Below are 17,961 nucleotides of genomic sequence, written 5' to 3'. Positions count from 1 at the left end.
ATAGCATCTCTTTCTGTGGTTGCCAAGAATTGGACATTGAGGGGATGCCCATCAATTGGGAATGGCTGAACAAGTTGTGGTATATCAGTGTAATAGAATACTATTGTGCTATAAGAAATGAAGAGCAGGCAGGCTTCAGAAAAATCTGAAAAGACTTACAAGAACTGATGCTGAGTGAGGTGAGCAGAACCAGGAGAACAATGTACATAGTAACAGCAACATTGTGCAATGACTCACTTTGATAGACTTGCCTCTTAGCAGTACAAGGATCTAAGACAACTCCAAAAGACTTGTGATGGAAAATGCTATCCCTATCCAGAAAAAGAACTATGGAGTCTGAATGCAGATCAAAGCATACTATTTGCTCTATTTTTTTTTGTTTGTTTCTTTCTGCTTTCTCATGGTTCCTCCCATTGTTTCTAATTCTTCCTTACAACATGACTGTGAAAATAGGTTCAATATGAATTTATATATAGAGCCTATATCAAATTGCATGCCATCTTGGGGTGGGGGGAAGGGAGGTAGAAAGAGAAAAATTGGAACTCAAAATCTTATGGAAGTGATTGTTGAAAACTAAAAATAAATTAATATTTTAAAAAATCAGTTCACAACTTCACCAACAGTGCAGTAGTGTCTCAATTTTCCCACATCCTCTCCAACTTCTGTCATTTTCATTTTCTGTCATATTAGCCAATCTGATAGATATGAGATTATACTTCAGAATTGTTTAATCTGCATTTCTCAGCAATAGTGCTTTAGAGCATTTTTTTTTCATATGGCTAGAGATAGCTTTGATTATTCTGAAAACTGTCTGTTCATATCTTTTGATATAAACATTTATCAATGGGAAAATGCCTCTTATTGTAAATCTGATAGTTCTCTGTCTGAAAGATGAGGCTTTTGTCAGAGACATTTGATGTAAATTTTTTTTCACATTTATGATTACTTTTCTCTCCATCCTGTTTCCCCCTGTTTATTCTACTCTTTCTTCTTTCACCCTGTTCAACTTCAAAAGTGTTTTTCTTTTGGCTACTGCCTTCCCCAATCTGCCCTCCCTACTACAGCCCTCACCTTTTTTATCCCCTTACCTTCCTACTTTCTTGTAGAGTAAGATATATTTCTATACCCAATTGAGTGTGTATATTATTCCCTCATTGAGCCAATTCCAATGAGACTAAGGTTCAAGCATTCCCCCCACATCCTCCCCAGCCCCTCCACTGTACAAGTTCTTTTGTGCCTCTTTTATGTGAGATAATTTACTCCATTCTACTTCCTCCTTTCCCCTTCTCCCAGTGCATTGCTTTTACTCACTTCTATTTTTTTTAAATATAATTTTTACTTTTATTTTTTTACATATCATCCCATCGTATTCAACACACGCCAATCCCTGCCTGCCCATACTCCTCTGTGTGTGTGTGTGTGTGTGTGTGTGTGTGTGTGTGTGTGTGTGTGTGTGTGTGTGTGTATTCTTTCTAACTGCCTTAATATTAAGAAAGTTCTTAGGAATTACAAGTATCACCTTCCCACATAGAAATGCAAACAGTTATTGAGTCCCTCTGATTTCTTTTTCCTTTTTACCTTTCTATGCTTCTCTTAAGACTTGTATTTGGAAGTCAAATTTTCTATTCAGCTCTGGTCTTTTCATCAGGAATGCTTGAAGGTCATCAATTTAATTAAATATCCATTTTTTTCCCATGAAGGATTATACTCAGTTTTGCTGGGTAGGTAATTTTTTATTGTAATCCTAGGTCTTTTACCTGCCAGAATATCATATCTCAAGCCCTGCAGTCCTTTAATGTAGAACCTGCTAAATCTTGTATTATTCTGACTATGGCTCCATGATATTTAAATAGTTTCTTTCTGGCTATTTGCAGTATTTTCTCATTGACCTGGGAGTTCTGGAATTTGGCCACAATATTCTTGAGGGTTTTCATTTTGAGATAGCTTTCAGGAGGTGTCTGGCAAATTCTTTCAATTTCTATGTGTCTGAGGCTCTGGTTCCAAATATCAGAGCAGTTTTCCTTGATAATTTCTTGAAAGGTGATGTCTAGTTACTGGCTGTCTGAAATGGGGCATCTGGGGCTGTTGTTTATAGCTACACTGAGATAGCCTGGCCTGGTCTAGCTGACTGCACAGAGGCCTCCAGGCCTACCACCCCTGACCACTAGCCTGTTACGTTGGATCTGAAGACCTCACAGCTGGCTCACTGTGTTACTGGTCCCTGCTGAGCCAGACCACAGGGCCGCAATTGCTGATCTGTGCTGGAGGTGAAGGGCTCCTAGTGGTTTGCCTGGATGCTGCCTGCACTGGACTGTCTTTTTATCTAAGTGAGACATAACTTTCCTGCAGTCCTTCTAAGTTATCTTGGGCTAAAAAAATGTTTTGTGGGTTCTGTAGTTCCAGAATTCATTTCAAGGCTTGATTTAAAGTTATTTCAAGGCAAATTGCAGAGAACTCAGGCAGCTTCCTGCCTTTTATCTTTGCAAAATCTTTGTATGAATCATATATACATGACTTGAAGGCACTTTCAGTGAGGGTATCAGTAGGACCAAGAAAGCTTTCAAAAGTGATACTCAGTAATGGACTAGATCTTTTCCATTTCACAATTAACTGAAAGATGCAAAGAATATAAAATTCCATTGTCATTCTTGTTTGTAGATTTTAAAAAAGCATATGATTCGTTAGGCCATAATAACACCATATAGACTCTTTAATAAGACGATGTCTCTCAGCTACATGTCAAAATCATTCAAGGTCCTTAGAAAATATAACAATAGCAATAACTTTGATAAACAGCTCTCTAAAAATAAACATTAAGCTAGGTATAAGACAGGAAGATACATGTTGCTCCGTTCACCACAGTGATGGAGGAGATCCAACTCAACACCCAGGGCAAAGAGGAATTCCCTGTAGATGATGAAATCCTGTGGAATCAGACTTTCTTAACTTGGGGATCATGGCCTTGTTTTCTTTTTCTAATATTTTAATAACTGTATTTCTTTTTTCATTTTATTTTTAATGTATAGGATAAAACAAGTATTTCCATAAAATCATATAATAAAAAGATGTATGAAATTACAAATATATACAACTTGCTATTCCTTTTAAATATATAATAAAGTTATGTAAATTTCTTTTTTTCTTCCTTCCCCACCCCCATCCTGGAGATAGCTATCATTAGACACACATTCTTCTTTCACAACCTGACTAATGTGGAAATATGTTTAATATGATTGTACATGTATAGCCTGTATCAGACAGCACACCATCTTGGTGGGGGGGAATTTAGAACTCATAAAAGTGAATGTTGAAAACTAATAATAAATAAGTAAACAATTTTTTAAAAGTATGTCCATCAAAAGATAACTCCTGACATGAAGGATTGGGTACACTTTGAGGAACTTCTCACAACTGTCGGAGATTAGTGTAATTTTTCTCCGTATTTTACAGTTGAGGAAGCTGAGGGAGAGAGGTTAAGTGGTTTGCCCAGGGTCACACAGGTAGCAAATGTGTGAGACTAGTTGTGAATTTCAGGTCTTCCTGACTCCAGGCCCAGTGCTCCATCCACTGAGCCCCCTAGCTGTAAAATAATTTTAAAGCTATATAAAAGATAAGCTAGGGAAAGCTTTCACTTTTAACAGCAAGGGAAGGTCACAACAGAATCCCTGGCAGGTTGTATGTGGTGCTCCAAGCATCCAGGGCTTGATGTGAGTAGAAACCTCCTTGAGTTAGGTCATAGCAATACTATTTTTATAAAACTGAATTCTTTGCCTGGGAGCTAGATCAACAGTCAGGTCTTACACAAGAGCTATTACCTCATGACTTAGTACCTGAGTGTTAGATATAACACATAAGGAATAAATAAGGGGATTCTAGTATTTGGGTTCAGGCAGAGGTCCCATCATGTCTGACGCCAAAAGAAACCTGTCCTTGTTCAACCTGTCCTTATGTAAATAACTTCAGCAAAATTCCCTGCCTGCTATAAAACAGATGATTAGAACTGAACCAGGAATGAATGAATGTATAAATAAAAAAACCTCTATTCAGCACTCACTCTATGCAAAGCCCTGTGCTAGGGATAGAAATAGAAAAGTAATACAGTCTTTGCTCTTATGGAGTTTAACTCTTTTTTTTATATGACATGCATTTTTTAAATACTTTTTTCAATCAATAGAGATTGATTTTTTTTCTCTCTCCACCTCAGTCAATTGGGAGAAAAAAAATCCTTTCAACAAATATGCACAGTCAAGCAAAAACATTCCCCTCATTGGCCAGGTCCAGAAAATATGTCTCAGATTTGAGGTGAACATTGTGTGTCTGTTGGACAATCCTATAAAGTTATATTTATCTCCTAGGAGAGTTTAATAAATTATAGGTTACTATTTTTATTGATCTTTTGTGGTGTAAACATTTATTTTGTGATAGACGAAATAAATAGCTGTTCTTTTTTGGATACCTACTTGGTACATTGGGTACCTTTTCTAGAAGGTACTTACTTTAAGAATACTCTTAAAGGGAGTCATAGTCCAAACCTAAGCTTTGTTTAAGAGATTTCCCTGGGGATCTCTAGAGTCGTTAGAACAAGCCAAAGAGTTTAAGAAAATCCTGGTTCCTCTCTCTTTGGGATCAAACTCCCCCTGGACTGACTGAATCCAGAGCCAGAACCCCCAGAGGTCACTTCTTGGGTGTGGGTAACATTATAATAATTGCTGTTATAATGATTGTTCCATACCACATGTAAACCCAATTTGGTCATAAGAGATAATCCTTATCATGCAGTGCTATATACTGTTTTTAGGTATTTTATTTTAAAGTCAATTTTCATCCATTTTATTAAATAATTATTTTGTTTCTTGGCATTATCTTTGCCCAATTTAAGACATAAGACCAAATTTATCTTATTGAAAGAGTTGTGTAACTTACTGTAATAATAACTGATTACACCAGGAGAACAATATGTACAATGACTACCATAATGTAAAGGAAAACAATTTTTAAAGATTTAAGAACTCATCAATGCAATGACCAATGGTAAGTTCAGAAAACTATTAATGAATTGATGGAGCATGTGTTAAGTGATTTTTTTAGTTGACTCTAAGGTTTCCTTAGTACAACATCATATCATCTCTGAAAAAGCAGCAATTTTAATTCTCTTTTGTTATGCTTAGTCCCTCAAGATTTTTGCCCATGTCTTATTGCTCCAGATACCATTTCTTGACTATACCAAATAGGAATAGTGACAATGAACATCATTGTTTTACTCCTGATCTTATTGGAAAGGGCCCTAATCCTGTGAATTGTTCCAGCCATTTTGGAAAACAATCTAGAACTGTGGCCAAGAAGTCTCTGAACTGTGCATTCCCTTTCATCCAGTTATGTCACATCTAAGCTTCTAACCCAAAAAAATCAAAGAAAGATGAAAAGGATCCATGAGTACAGAAATATTTATAGCAACTCTTTTTTGTTGTTGCAAACAATAAAAGAGGGAGGTGTCTATTAATTGGAGAATGCCTAAACAAATTATGATATATAAATATAAATATGGTATATAAATAAATACACAACCACTGTTGTGTTGCAAGAAATAATGAAAGAGATGGTTTCAGAAAAACCTTGGAAGATTTATATGAACTTACACAGAATAAAGTAAGGAGAACCTGGACAACAATTTATACCATAACAACATTATAAGGCAGACAACTTTAAAAGACTTAAAAACTATGATGAATGCAATGGATAACCTTGATTTTAGAGGAACAGTGATGAAGCATGCTACCTATATCCTGAAAGAGAAATGATAGATTCAGGGTGCAGAATGAAATATGCATTTTTTTATATGGCCAGTGGTGGAATTTGTTTTGCTTGACTATGCATAATTATTAAAGGATTTTGTTTTTGTTTTTGTCAATTGGATTTTGTCAAATGTATTTTTTCCTAATGAAAAATAGTAAAATTACATTTAAAAAACAAAAATCATTTTTAATAAGGAAGAAAAGACCAAAGGTAAGTAGAATCTTTAAAATGCAAACACAAAAGACAAGAGAAGCCTACAAAGAAATATATTTGCATGATCAGAAAAGGCTAAATGATAACAAAGTGCTTTTATTCTAATAGAGGGAGAAGAGACAAATGTCCCTTCAGAATTATACTGTCTTTAAAAGTAACAGAAGGAGTTAAGAAAGACAAGGGCCTGGCTATGATTTTGTTCTGTTCTGCTGATTTTAAGAAATGAAGGGAATGGGAGAGGGAAAGAAATGCATTAGGGAAAAAATGAGAAAGAAAGGAGAAGAACTTACTATTTTGTAAGAAATATGGTTCTATGAGAAGAGTATACAGACATGGAAGAAAGGGTGGCAGGGAAGCAAACACTTCATCGACTTTATTTGGGCTAGTCATAGGAAACTTGAACACATACACATACTATACATGCAAAAAAAAAAAATTTGGTTTAGAAATAAGTTAAACCTAACAGGGAAACAGGAGGGAAAAGATGAGATGGAAAAAGAAAGAGGGAGGAAGGGATATTAAAAAGGAGTGTAGAATTGGAAAGGGAATAGTCACAAACAAAACAAATTTCATATTTAGAGGGTGGAAGACAACCTATAACAGCCAGTGACTCGGCATAATCTAAGTGAACAAGTGTAGAGGGCCAGCTTTGGGGAGTTGGAGGGCTTAGGCCAGCCCGGGTCTTACCTGGAGCTTGTACTAAGCCTGACAGCTGTGAAACTCAGGATGTCGGCTCACCACCCCCCTGTTCCGTCTCTTGAGAACAGGATGCAGGAAGGGAGGAAACGGGTGGGGTACAGGACAGGATGCAGGAAAGAAAGTAACAGACAAGGTACAAGGAAGTAAGGAAATCACCTAATTAGATTTGTGCTTTTCATGAATACTAATGTTACTATTGCTTGATCCAGTACTATATAAGCCTGAGCCCTCAGATCAATAAACAGAGTTTGTTCTTCACTGCTCTCACCTGGCCCGTGATTCTTTCTCTCTTCACACTCTGCCGGCATCAGACCACAGCCGGGGATGCAGGCGCTCCCAGCAAACAAGGACAGAGAAATGGTAGCATACCACCTCCATTATAGATTTCTAATGTTGGTCCCATTATTTCTCCTTCGCTACCTCCTTCATCTTTGTAAATAGGTGGGGCAGGGGGCAAAGTGAGGAAGAAGAAAAAGAGGATATGACGGAGGAACATGGCAAGTGTGGAATTATTTTGTTTGACTTATTTGTTGCAAGGGCAACCTTTGTATTTGTCTGAGTACAGCTTTAAGGAAGAAGGTGAGAGACCGGTGGACCCAACCAATAGAAAATAGACATTACTAGCTATGTCCAACCACAACTTTTCTCTCCCATTAGGTGCTTCCTTTTGCCTAGTCTCCACCCTTGATATCACTGATAACAGAGAATTTTCTCTGAAAGTGAAGCAAAGGAGTGGGAAAAGAGTGAAGAGGGAAATGTGAACCAATAGTCTAGACAGCAAGATGATACTCTAACTGATTTTTTTCTAGTGTAGGGCAAAGTAAGAATATACAACACTAAATCTAGTTCGGCCTTTTGGAAAGGTTATTTATTTATTATTAATAATTAAAACTATAAGATTTTCTTCAACTTGGCTCTTATCCCAGCAAAGAGAATGACTCATTTGCCTGGGTGGAATAAGGTGCCAGCTGCCATAGTGAAGTCCATCTCACCAGCACTGTGTTGCTGTCTCAATGCCTTCCTCTCTCCTCCATGTACCTCCACCACTTCAGGTATTATATAGCCTGCTGCTACTACCACCAGCACTATAATGTTTGGCTCAAAAGAGGAAACACTTTTTTTCCTTTTTTCCCCCCAGTTAACAGTATTTTATTTTTCAAATATGTAAATGTAAAGATAGTTTTTGACATTCATATGCCACAACTTGTTGAGCCATTCCCCAATTGATTGGCATCCCCTCAATTTCCAATTCGTGGCCACCACAAAAAGAGCTGCTATAAATATTTTTGTACATACGTGTCCTTTTCCCTTTTTTGAGATCTCTTTGGGATATAGCCCTAGTAGTGATATTATTGGATTTCAAAGGTTATGCACAGTTTTACAGCCCTTTGGGGATAGTTCCAAATTGTTCTCCAGAATGGTTGGATCAGTTCACAACTCTACCAACAATGCATTAGTATTGCAATTTTCCCCACATCTTCTCCAACATTTATCACTTTCCTTTTTTTTGTCATATCAGTCAATTAGATAGGTGTGAGGTAGTTGCTCAGAATTGTTTTAATTTGCATTTCTCAAATCGATAGTGATTTAGAGCCTTATATATGACTATAGATAGCTTTAATTTCTTCATCTGAAAACTGCCTGTTCATATCCTTTGACCATTTATCAATTGGGGAATGACTTGTATGCTTATAAATTTGACTCAGTTCTCTATATATTTTAGAAATGAGGCCTTTAGGGGGACAGAGCCAAGATGGCAGAGTAAAAGCAGGTACTCGAGCTCTCCCCCAAACCCCTCCAAATACTTGTAAAAATTATTCTAAACAAATTCTAAAGCATCAGAACCCACAAAAAGACAGAGTGTAACAAATTTCCAGCCCAAGACAACCTGGATGGTTGATGGGAAAGGTCTGTTCACCAGGGTAGGAGAGGAGCGTAGTTCAACATGGGCCATACAGGCAAAGACCGGGGCCCAACAAACCTGGAGCAGGCCTCAGGAGACTGAATCAGTGGGAGCTGTGGTGGTTGCCAGAATTCTCAACCCAGGGGCAGAGCAAAGATGGCAGAGTAAAAGCAGTGACTTGCTTGAGCTCTCCCTCAAACCTCTTCAAATACCTATAAAAAATGGCTCTAAACAATTCTAAAGTGGCAGAACCCACAAAAAGACAGAGTGAAACAAATTTCCAGCCCAAGATAACCTGGATGGTTGATCAGAAAGGTATATTACACCAGGCAAGGAGAGGAATGCAGTTTGGCATGGGCCCACAGACCACAGCAAAAACCTGGAGCAGGCCTCAGAGGACTGAATCATGGGCAGCTGTGGCAGTTTCCAGACTTCTCAAGCCATGAACGCCAAAGACAACTTAGAAGATCAGTGGAAAAGTCGGTTTCTGTGGTGAATGGGGTCCCAGCCCCATTCCAAGGCGGCTGCCTCCTGAGCTTCCAGCCCACAGACTGAGGGGGAATCCAGTGGCTGATCAGAAGGGGATTGCAGGGATCTCTCTGCTGGTGCAGGATTCTCTTGCTTTGCCCGTACTTGGATCTGGGTCACAGTTCTGGGTGGTGGTCCTGGGGCGAGGAGGAGTGCTGGTGTGCTGGAGCTTGTAGTGGCTGTAGAGAAGAAATCCTCCTCCCAGTTCCAAGATAGATAAGAGTTCTTGTGGTCACTCACAGAGCAGAGCACAAGACAGGAAAGGAGTATAAACACCTTGCCCTTGATCATAGCACCTTGGAAGAACTGCAAATTTACAGGTCCCTAGAAGTATCTCTGAAAACAGATGCACAAAACCCCTGAAGCTTGGGACAGTACATTCTCCACACTGGAAACAGACCCCTACCTTAACAAAGAGTTTATACCTCAAGTAATTGGCCAGGATTATGAGCAAGCAGCGCAAAAAGAGTCAGACTATATTATCTTACTTTGGTGACAAAGAAGATCAAAACACACAACCAGAAGAAGACAATGAAGCCAAAGCTCCTACATCCAAAGCCTCCAAGAAAAATATGCATTGATTCCAGGCCATGGAAGAACTCAAAAAGAATTTTGAAAATCAAGTAAGAGTAGAGGAAAATTAGGAAGAGAAATGAGACCGATGCAAGAAAATCATGAAAAACGAGTCAACAGCTTGCTAAAGGAGACCCCCAAAATGCTGAAGAAAATAACACCTTAAAAAATAGATTAGACCAAATGGCAAAAAAGGTCCAAAAAGCCAATGAGGAGAAGAATGCCTTAAAAAGTAGAATTGACCAAATGGAAAAGGAGGTCTATCTAAAAGCTCACTGAGGAAAATAATTCTTTAAAAATCAACATGGAACAAATGGAAGCTAAAAACTCTATGAGAAATCAAGAAATTATAAAATAAAACCAAAAAGATGAAAAAATAGAAGACTGCGAAATATCTCATTGGAAAAACAACTGACATGGAAATAGATCCAGGAGAGATAATTTAAATTATAGAACTACCTGAAAGCCATGATCAAAAAAGAAGCCTAGACATCATCTTTCAAGAAATTATCAAGGAAAACTGCCCCTGATATTCTCAGACCAGAGAGTAAAATAGAAATGGAAAAAATCCATTGATCATCTCCTGAAAGAGATCCCCAAAGGAAAACTCCCAGGAATATTACAGCCAAATTCCAGAGTTCCCAGGTCAAGGAGAAAATATTGCAAGCAGCCAGAAAGAATGGAAACACCATCAGATTTAGCAGCTTCTACAGTAAGGGATCAGAGGGCTTGGAATATGACATTCCAGAGGTCAAAGGAGCTAGAATTAAAACCAAGAATCACCTACCCAGCAAAACTGAGTGTAATCAATGAGGGGAATAAATTCACATCCAATGATGTAGAGGAATTTAATGCATTCTTGAGAAGCCAGAGCTAAATAGAAAAACTGACTTCCAAATACAAGACTCAAGAGAAGCATGAAAAGGTAAACAGGAAAGAGAAATCATAAAGGACTTATTAAACTTGAACTGTTTACATTCCTAGATGGAAAGATGATATTTGTAACTCATGAGATGTTTGCCAGTATTAGGGTAGTTAAAGGGAATATATATATGGACAGAGGGCACAGGGAGAGTTGAATATGAAGGGATGATATCTAAAAAAGAAAATTAAGGAGTGAGAGAGGAATGTATTGGGAGAAAGAGAGAGAAGTAAAATGGGGTAAATTATCCCACATAAAAGAGGCAAGAAAAAACTTTTGCAGTGGAGGGGAAGAAGGAGGAGGTGAGAAGGAGTGAATTTTGCTCTCAATGAATTTGGCTTAAAGAGGGAATAACAGACACCCAGTTGGGTATGGAAATCTCTTACCCTACAGGAAAGTAGGGGAGAAGAGGATAAGAGAGGGAGGGGTGATAGAAGGGAGGACATATTGGGTGAAGGGGGAATCAGAATGCAGGCCATCATGGAGTGGGAAGAGAAGGGAGGGATGGGGAGAAAATTTGGAACTCAAAATGTTGTGGAAGTAAAGGGTTGAAAACTAAAAATAAATAAATAAATTGAAAAAAAAAAAGAAATGAGGCCTTTATCAGAGACATTGGCTGTAAAAATTGTTTTCCAGCTTTCTGCTTCCTTTCTAATCTTGGTTGTATTGGCTCTGTTTGTGTAAAATCTTTTTAATTTAATGTAATCAAAATCATCCCATTTTGCATTTCATAATGTTCTCTGTCTCTTGTTTGATCATAAATTCTTCCCCTCTCCATAGATCTGACAGGTAAACTAGTCCTTGCTCTCCTACTTTGCTTATAGTATCATCTTTTATGTCCAAGTCATGCGCCCATTTTGACCTTATCTATGTATATAGTGTAAGATGTTGGTCTGTGCCTAGTTCTGTCATACTATTTTCCAGTTTTCCCAGCAGTTTTTGTCAAATAGTGAGTTCTTATCCCAGAAGTCTTTGGGTTTCTCAAACAGTAGATTACTATAGTCATTGGCTACTGTATCTTGTGTACCTGGCCAATTCCACGGATCCACTATTCTATTTCTTAGCCAGTACCAAGTAGTTTTGATGATTGCTGCTTTATAATAGTTTTAGATCTGGTATGGCCAGGCCACCTTCCTTTGCATTTCTTTTCATCAGTTCCCTTGATATTCTTGACCTTTTATTCTTCCAGATGAATTTTGTTATTATTTTTTCTAGCTCTATAAAATAATTTTTGTTAGTTTAATTGGTATGCCACTGAATGAATAAATTAATTTAGGTAGAATTGTCATTTTTATTATATTAGCTTGGCCTGCCAAGAGCAACTGAGATTTTGCCAATTATTTAGATTTGACTTGATCTGTGTGAAAAGTGTTTTGTAGTTGTGTTCATATAGTTTCTGGGTTTGTCTTGGCAGGTAGACTCCCAAATATTTTATATTGTCTACAGTTATTTTAAATAGAATTTCTCTTTCTATCTCGTGCTGCCGGGCTTTGTTAGTAATATATAGAAATGCTGACGATTTGTGTGGGTTTATTTTTTTATCCTACAACTTTGTTAAATTTATTTCAAGTAGTTTTTTAGCTGATTCTTTAGTATTCTTCAAATATACCATCATATCATCTGAAAAAAGTGATAGCTTTGTTTCCTCATTGCCTACTCTAATTCCTTCAATTTCTTTTCCTTCTCTTATTGCTGAAGCTAATATTTCTAGTACAATATTGAATAACAGTGGTGTTAATAGACATCCTTGTTTCACCCCCATTTCTAGGAATGCTTCTAGCTTATCCCCATTACATATAATGTTTGCTGATGGTTTTAGATAGATGCTACTTATTGCTTTGAGGAAGACTCCATTTATTCTTATGCTCTCTAGTGTTTTTAATAGGAATGGGTGCTATATTTTGTCAAAAGCCTTTTCTGCATCTATTAAAATAATCATATGATTTCTATTAATTTTGTTATTGATATGGTCAATTATGCTGATAATTTTTCTAATACTGAACCAGCATTACATTCCTGGTATAAATCCTACCTGGTCATAGTGTATTATCCTTGTGATGAGTTACTGTAATCTCTTTGCTAATATTTTGTTTAAAATTTTTGCATCTATATTCATTAGGGAAACTAATCTATAATTTTCTTTCTGTTTTAGCTGTTCTCGGTTTAGGTATCAGCACCATATCTGTATTATAAAAGGAGTTTGGTAGGATTCCTTCATCATCTACTTTTCCAAATAGTTTATGTAGTGTTGGTATTAATTGTGTTTTAAAAGTTTGGTAGAAAGGGCAGCTAGGTGGTGCAGTGGATAGAGCAAAGGCCCTGAAATCAGGAGAACCTGAGTTCAAATGCGGCCTCAGACCAAACGCTTGACACTGACTAGCTGTGTGACTTTGGGCAAGTCACTTAACCCCAATTGCCTTAAAAAAAAAAAAGTTTGGTAGAATTCCCTTGTAAATTCATCTGGCCCTGGAGATTTTTTCTTAGGGAGTTCATTGATGGCTTGTTCAATCTCTTTTTTTCTGAAATGAGGTTTTTTAAGTATTTTATTTCCTCCTCTGTTAATCTGGGCAATTTATATTTTTGTAAATGTTCATCCATTTCACTTAAATTGTCAGATTTATTGGCATACACTTGGGCAAAATAGCTCCTAATTATTGTTTTAATTCCCTCTTCATTGGTGGTCAATTTACCCTTTTCATTTTTTGATACTGGGGCAGCTGGGTGGCACAGTGGATATAGCACCAGCCCTGGATTCAGGAGGACCTGAGGTCAAATCCAGCCTCAGACACATAATACTTACTAGCTGTGTGACCCTGGGCAAGTCACTCAACCCCATTGCCTAGCAAAAACAAACAAACCAAAAAAAACCCAAACAAACAAATCATTTTTGATACTGGTAATTTTGTTTTCTTTTTAAAAAAAAAACAAATTAACCAAAGGTTTATCTATTTTATTGGTTTTTCATAAAACCAGAACTTAATTTTATTTACTAGTTCAATAGTTTTCTTCATTTCAATTTTATTGATTTCTCCTTTGATTTTCTGAGTTTGTAACTTGGTATTTAGTTGGAGATTTTTAATTTGTTCTTTTTCTAGCTTTTGTAGTTGCATGCCCAATTCATTGATCTCCTCTTTCTCCATTTTATTCATGTAAGCATTTAGAGATATAAAATTTCCCCTAAGAACTGCTTTGGCTGCATCCCATAAATTTTGGTATGTTTGTCTCATTGTCATTCTCTTTAATGAAGTTACTGATTGTTTCTATGATTTGTTGTTTGACCCACTCATTCTTTAGGAATAAATTATTTAGTTTCCAGTTAGTTTTTAGTCTGTCTTTCCATGTACATAATTTTTATTGCATCATGATCTGAAAAGGATACATTTAATATTTCTACCTTTCTGTATTTGATTGTGAGGTTTTTATGCCCTACATGTGTTCCTAAGAGGGCCACGCTAGCCCCTGTGGGATGCTGGAACAATCCAGGAGATAGTAGCCTTAGGTGCAGTTGGGGGGTTGTTGAATAAAAATAAGGAAGTGGAAGCATAAGGAAAGAAGAGAAGAGAAGAAAATTTTGAAAAACTTTCATACATGTTTCATCTGTTGTGTAACAGAGTTAAAGTATAGTGATTACATTATTTTCCAAATAAAAACAAAATATGAAAGTTATAACCATTATAACAAATTATGGTGGTTATAACAAGTTATAATCAGTTATAATATAACTGATCAGTGGTCAAGTCCTTGGACAGGTCTTAACAAGAAAGCATTGGCAAGTGAGTTTGTGTCCAACATGCATTGGCAGGAATATGTATATGTAATGATTTGTTTAAAATACAATACTATATGGTGATGTGATACAATATTGAATCACCAAAATTTTGATGCAAGAAAAACCCACAAATTTATAGTACATTATTAAATTTAAGCTGCATCATTTTAAAAAAAAAATTTACATATTTTTTGAAATGACACAAATTTCAAAAAACAGTTAAAGGGTTAAAGAAAGTAGATTGACAGAGGGGTGTTGCTGAGCAATTTTTTTTTTGAAAAGGGGACAATAGGCCAAATAAGTTTGAGAACTTCTGCCCTAATATATGGTCAATTTTTGTATAGGTGCATATATTTCTGAGAAAAAGGTATATTCCTTTCTATCCCCATTCAATTTTCTCCAGAGGTCTATCATATGTAACTTTTCTAAAATTCTATTCACTTCCTTAACTTCTTTCTTGTTTATTTTGTGGTTAGATTTATCTAGTTTTGAAGGGGAGAAGATTGCGGTCCCCCGCTAGTATAGTTTTGCTGTCTATTTCTTCCTGTAACTCCCTTAACTTCTCTAAGAATTTGGATACTATACCACTTGGTGCATATATGTTTAGTATTGATATTACTTCTTTGTCTATAGTACCTTTTAGCAAGATGTAATTTCCTTCCTTCCTTATCTCTTTTAATTAGATCTATTTTTGCCTTTCCTTTATCTGAGATCAGAATTGCTACCCCTGCTTTTTCTTTTCTTTCTTTTTTTTTCTTACTGCAGCTGAAGCATGATATATTCTGCTCCAGCCTTTTACCTTTACTCTGTGGGTATCTTTCTGCTTCTAATGTTTTTCTTGTAGGATTATGGTTTTAAATCTACTTTGCTATCTACTTCTGTTTTATGGGAGTGTTCGTCCCATTCACATTCACAAATAATCCTACACAACAGATGAAACATGCTTTTCTCTCTCTTTTCATCCTTTCCCTCCTCGCCAGTGTTTTGCTTCTGACCACTGCCTCCCTCAATCTGCCCTCCCTTCTATTAGCTCCCCTCCTTTTTCTTTCCTTTTTCCCCTACTACTTCTTCCCTCCCTTCTATCCACTCCCTCCCTTTTCCCTTTCTCCTCCTACTTCCCTATAGGGTAAGATGGATTTCTATAACCACCTGAGTGTGTATGTTATTCCCTATTTGAGCCAAATTCGATGAAATTAAGGTTCAAACAATGCTCGTCCCCACCCCCATCTTTCCCTCTACTGTAATAAGTCTTTGCACCTCTTCATGTGATGTAATTTACACTATTCTGCCCCCCTTTTTTCTTTTCTCCCAGTATAATCCTTTTTTAACCCTTAATTAATTTTTTATCATCACATCCAAGTCAACTTACACCCACACTCTTTGTCTGTGTATACCCCTTCTAAATGCCCTAATAAAGATAGAATTCTCAAGAGTTACAAGTATCATTTTCCTGCGAAGGGATGTAAACCATTTAACCTTATTAAATAACATATTTATTTCTTTCCTGCTCACCTTTTTATGCTTGAGTCTTTTATTTGAAGATCACATTTTCTGTTCAGCTGGTTTTTTTTCCTTCATCAGGAATGATTGAAAGTCTCCTATTTTAATTAAAATCTATCTTTTCTCCTGAAAAATCATGCTCAGTCTTGCTGGGTAGTTGATTCTTGGTTGTAATCCAAGCTTCTTTGCCTTCTGGAATACCATATTCCAAGCTCTCCCACAACACTTTTTTTCAAACTACATCTCTCAGGAATTCACTCAGCCAGGCCCAATGACTTCTCCCTGCCTGCAATCTGTTTCAAAGTCAAATTCAAAGGAGATCATTAATGTAGGGAGGTGTGATAATTATACCCTCAAAAGAATAAAATAAAGATAAATGGATTGTAACAGAGAACTGCCCTGTCTCTCATCCTTGAAGCCCTTCCTTAAGAATGATTTCTTTTCCTTTCCTTTCCTTTCCTTCCTTCCTTCCTTCCTTTCCTTTCCTTTCCTTCCTTCCTTCCTTCCTTCCTTCCTTCCTTCCTTCCTTCCTTCCTTCCTTCCTTCCTTCCTTCCTTCTTCCTTCCTTCTTTCTCTTCTTTCTTTCTTCTCTTTTCTTTTCTTTCTTTTTCTTTCTTTCTTTCTTTCTTTCTTTCTTTCTCTCTCTTCTTTTCCTTCCTTCCTTCCTTCCTTCCTTTCCTTCCTTCCTTCCTTCCTTCCTTCCTTCCTTCCTTTTCCTTCCTTCCTTCCTTTCTCTCTCTTCTCTTTCTCTCTCTCTCTCTCTCTCTCTCTCTCTCTCTCTCTCTCTCTCTCTCTCTCTTCTCTTTTTCTTTCTTCCTTTCTTCCTTTCTTGGCACAGCAATGAAGTTAGGTGACTTGCTCAGGGTCACACAGATACTGTCATGTCTGAAGTCGAATTTGAACTCAGGTCCTCCTGACTCCAGGCCTGGTGCACTATCCACTGTGCCACCTAGTGGCCCCTAAGAGCAATTTCAGAGTGCTTGGCTGATACAATGCTCACGTGGTCTTTGGAGCATTTGTAGACATTCTGTAACCAGTGCTGTTCTACTAACCATGTAGCAAATAGAAATCTGTTTGTCTGCGTCTCTGCAGCCAGAATTATAGTGCATACAAATAAGATATATATAGTATAAAGTGGAGACCATCTTAAAGGGCAGGCACTAAGATTAAAGAAGACTAATAGAGGGGTCTTGCAGAAGGTGGGACTTATGAGAAGAAATATATGGAGGGGAGTAAGGTATAAATACACTGAAAATGTAGGGGAGAGGGGCAGTTATGTAGTGCTTTGAATACCAAATAGAGGATTTTATTTTTGATCCTGAAAGTTAGACAAAGCCATTGGAGTAATTTTATTGAATGGGAAGGTGACATAATCAGAGCTGAGCTTTAGGAAGATCACTTTAACAGATGAGTGGAGAATGAACTAGAGTGGGGAGAGATTTGAGACAGGAAGACCAACCAGAAGGCTATTTATTGCAATTGTCAAGGCATGAGGTGATGAGATCCTGCAAAAGGGCAGTGACAGTGTTAGGTAAAAGAAGAGATGCATATATGAGAGATATTAAAAAGGTAGAAATGGCAGTACATAGTGACTAATTGGAAATGGGGGATGGTGTGAGAAAGAGCGAGGAATTAAAGATGGCACCCAAATTTCAAGCATGGGTGAATAAAAGGATGGTGGTACATGTAACAGAAATGAGGGAGTTAAGAAGAGAGGAGGGTTTGGGGAGAGAAATAATGAGCTCAGTTTTAGACATGTCTATGAGGCAATCAGTTTGAGGTATCCAAAAAGCAGTTACAGATATGAGAGTGGAGGTCAGGAGAGAGATTAGATAAATAAATCTGAGGATCATCTCCATAGAAATGATCATTGAATCCATAGGGGCTGATGAAATCATCAAGTAGAATAATAAAGGGGGAGAAGAGAAGTGGGTCCAGGGCAGAACCTTTGAAGGATATCCACAGTTAATGGGCAGAACCTGGATAAAGATTCAGCAAAGGAGACTGAAGTAGTGGTCAGACAGGTAGGAGGAGAACCAGGAGTGAGCAATGTCATGAAAA

Source organism: Phascolarctos cinereus, unplaced genomic scaffold (assembly GCF_003287225.1).
Source record: "Phascolarctos cinereus isolate Bilbo 61053 unplaced genomic scaffold, phaCin_HiC Scaffold_4;HRSCAF=312, whole genome shotgun sequence".
NCBI classification, from domain to species: domain Eukaryota; kingdom Metazoa; phylum Chordata; class Mammalia; order Diprotodontia; family Phascolarctidae; genus Phascolarctos; species Phascolarctos cinereus.
The sequence above is the reverse complement of the archived record's forward strand: the minus strand, read 5'-3'. Positions refer to the sequence as shown.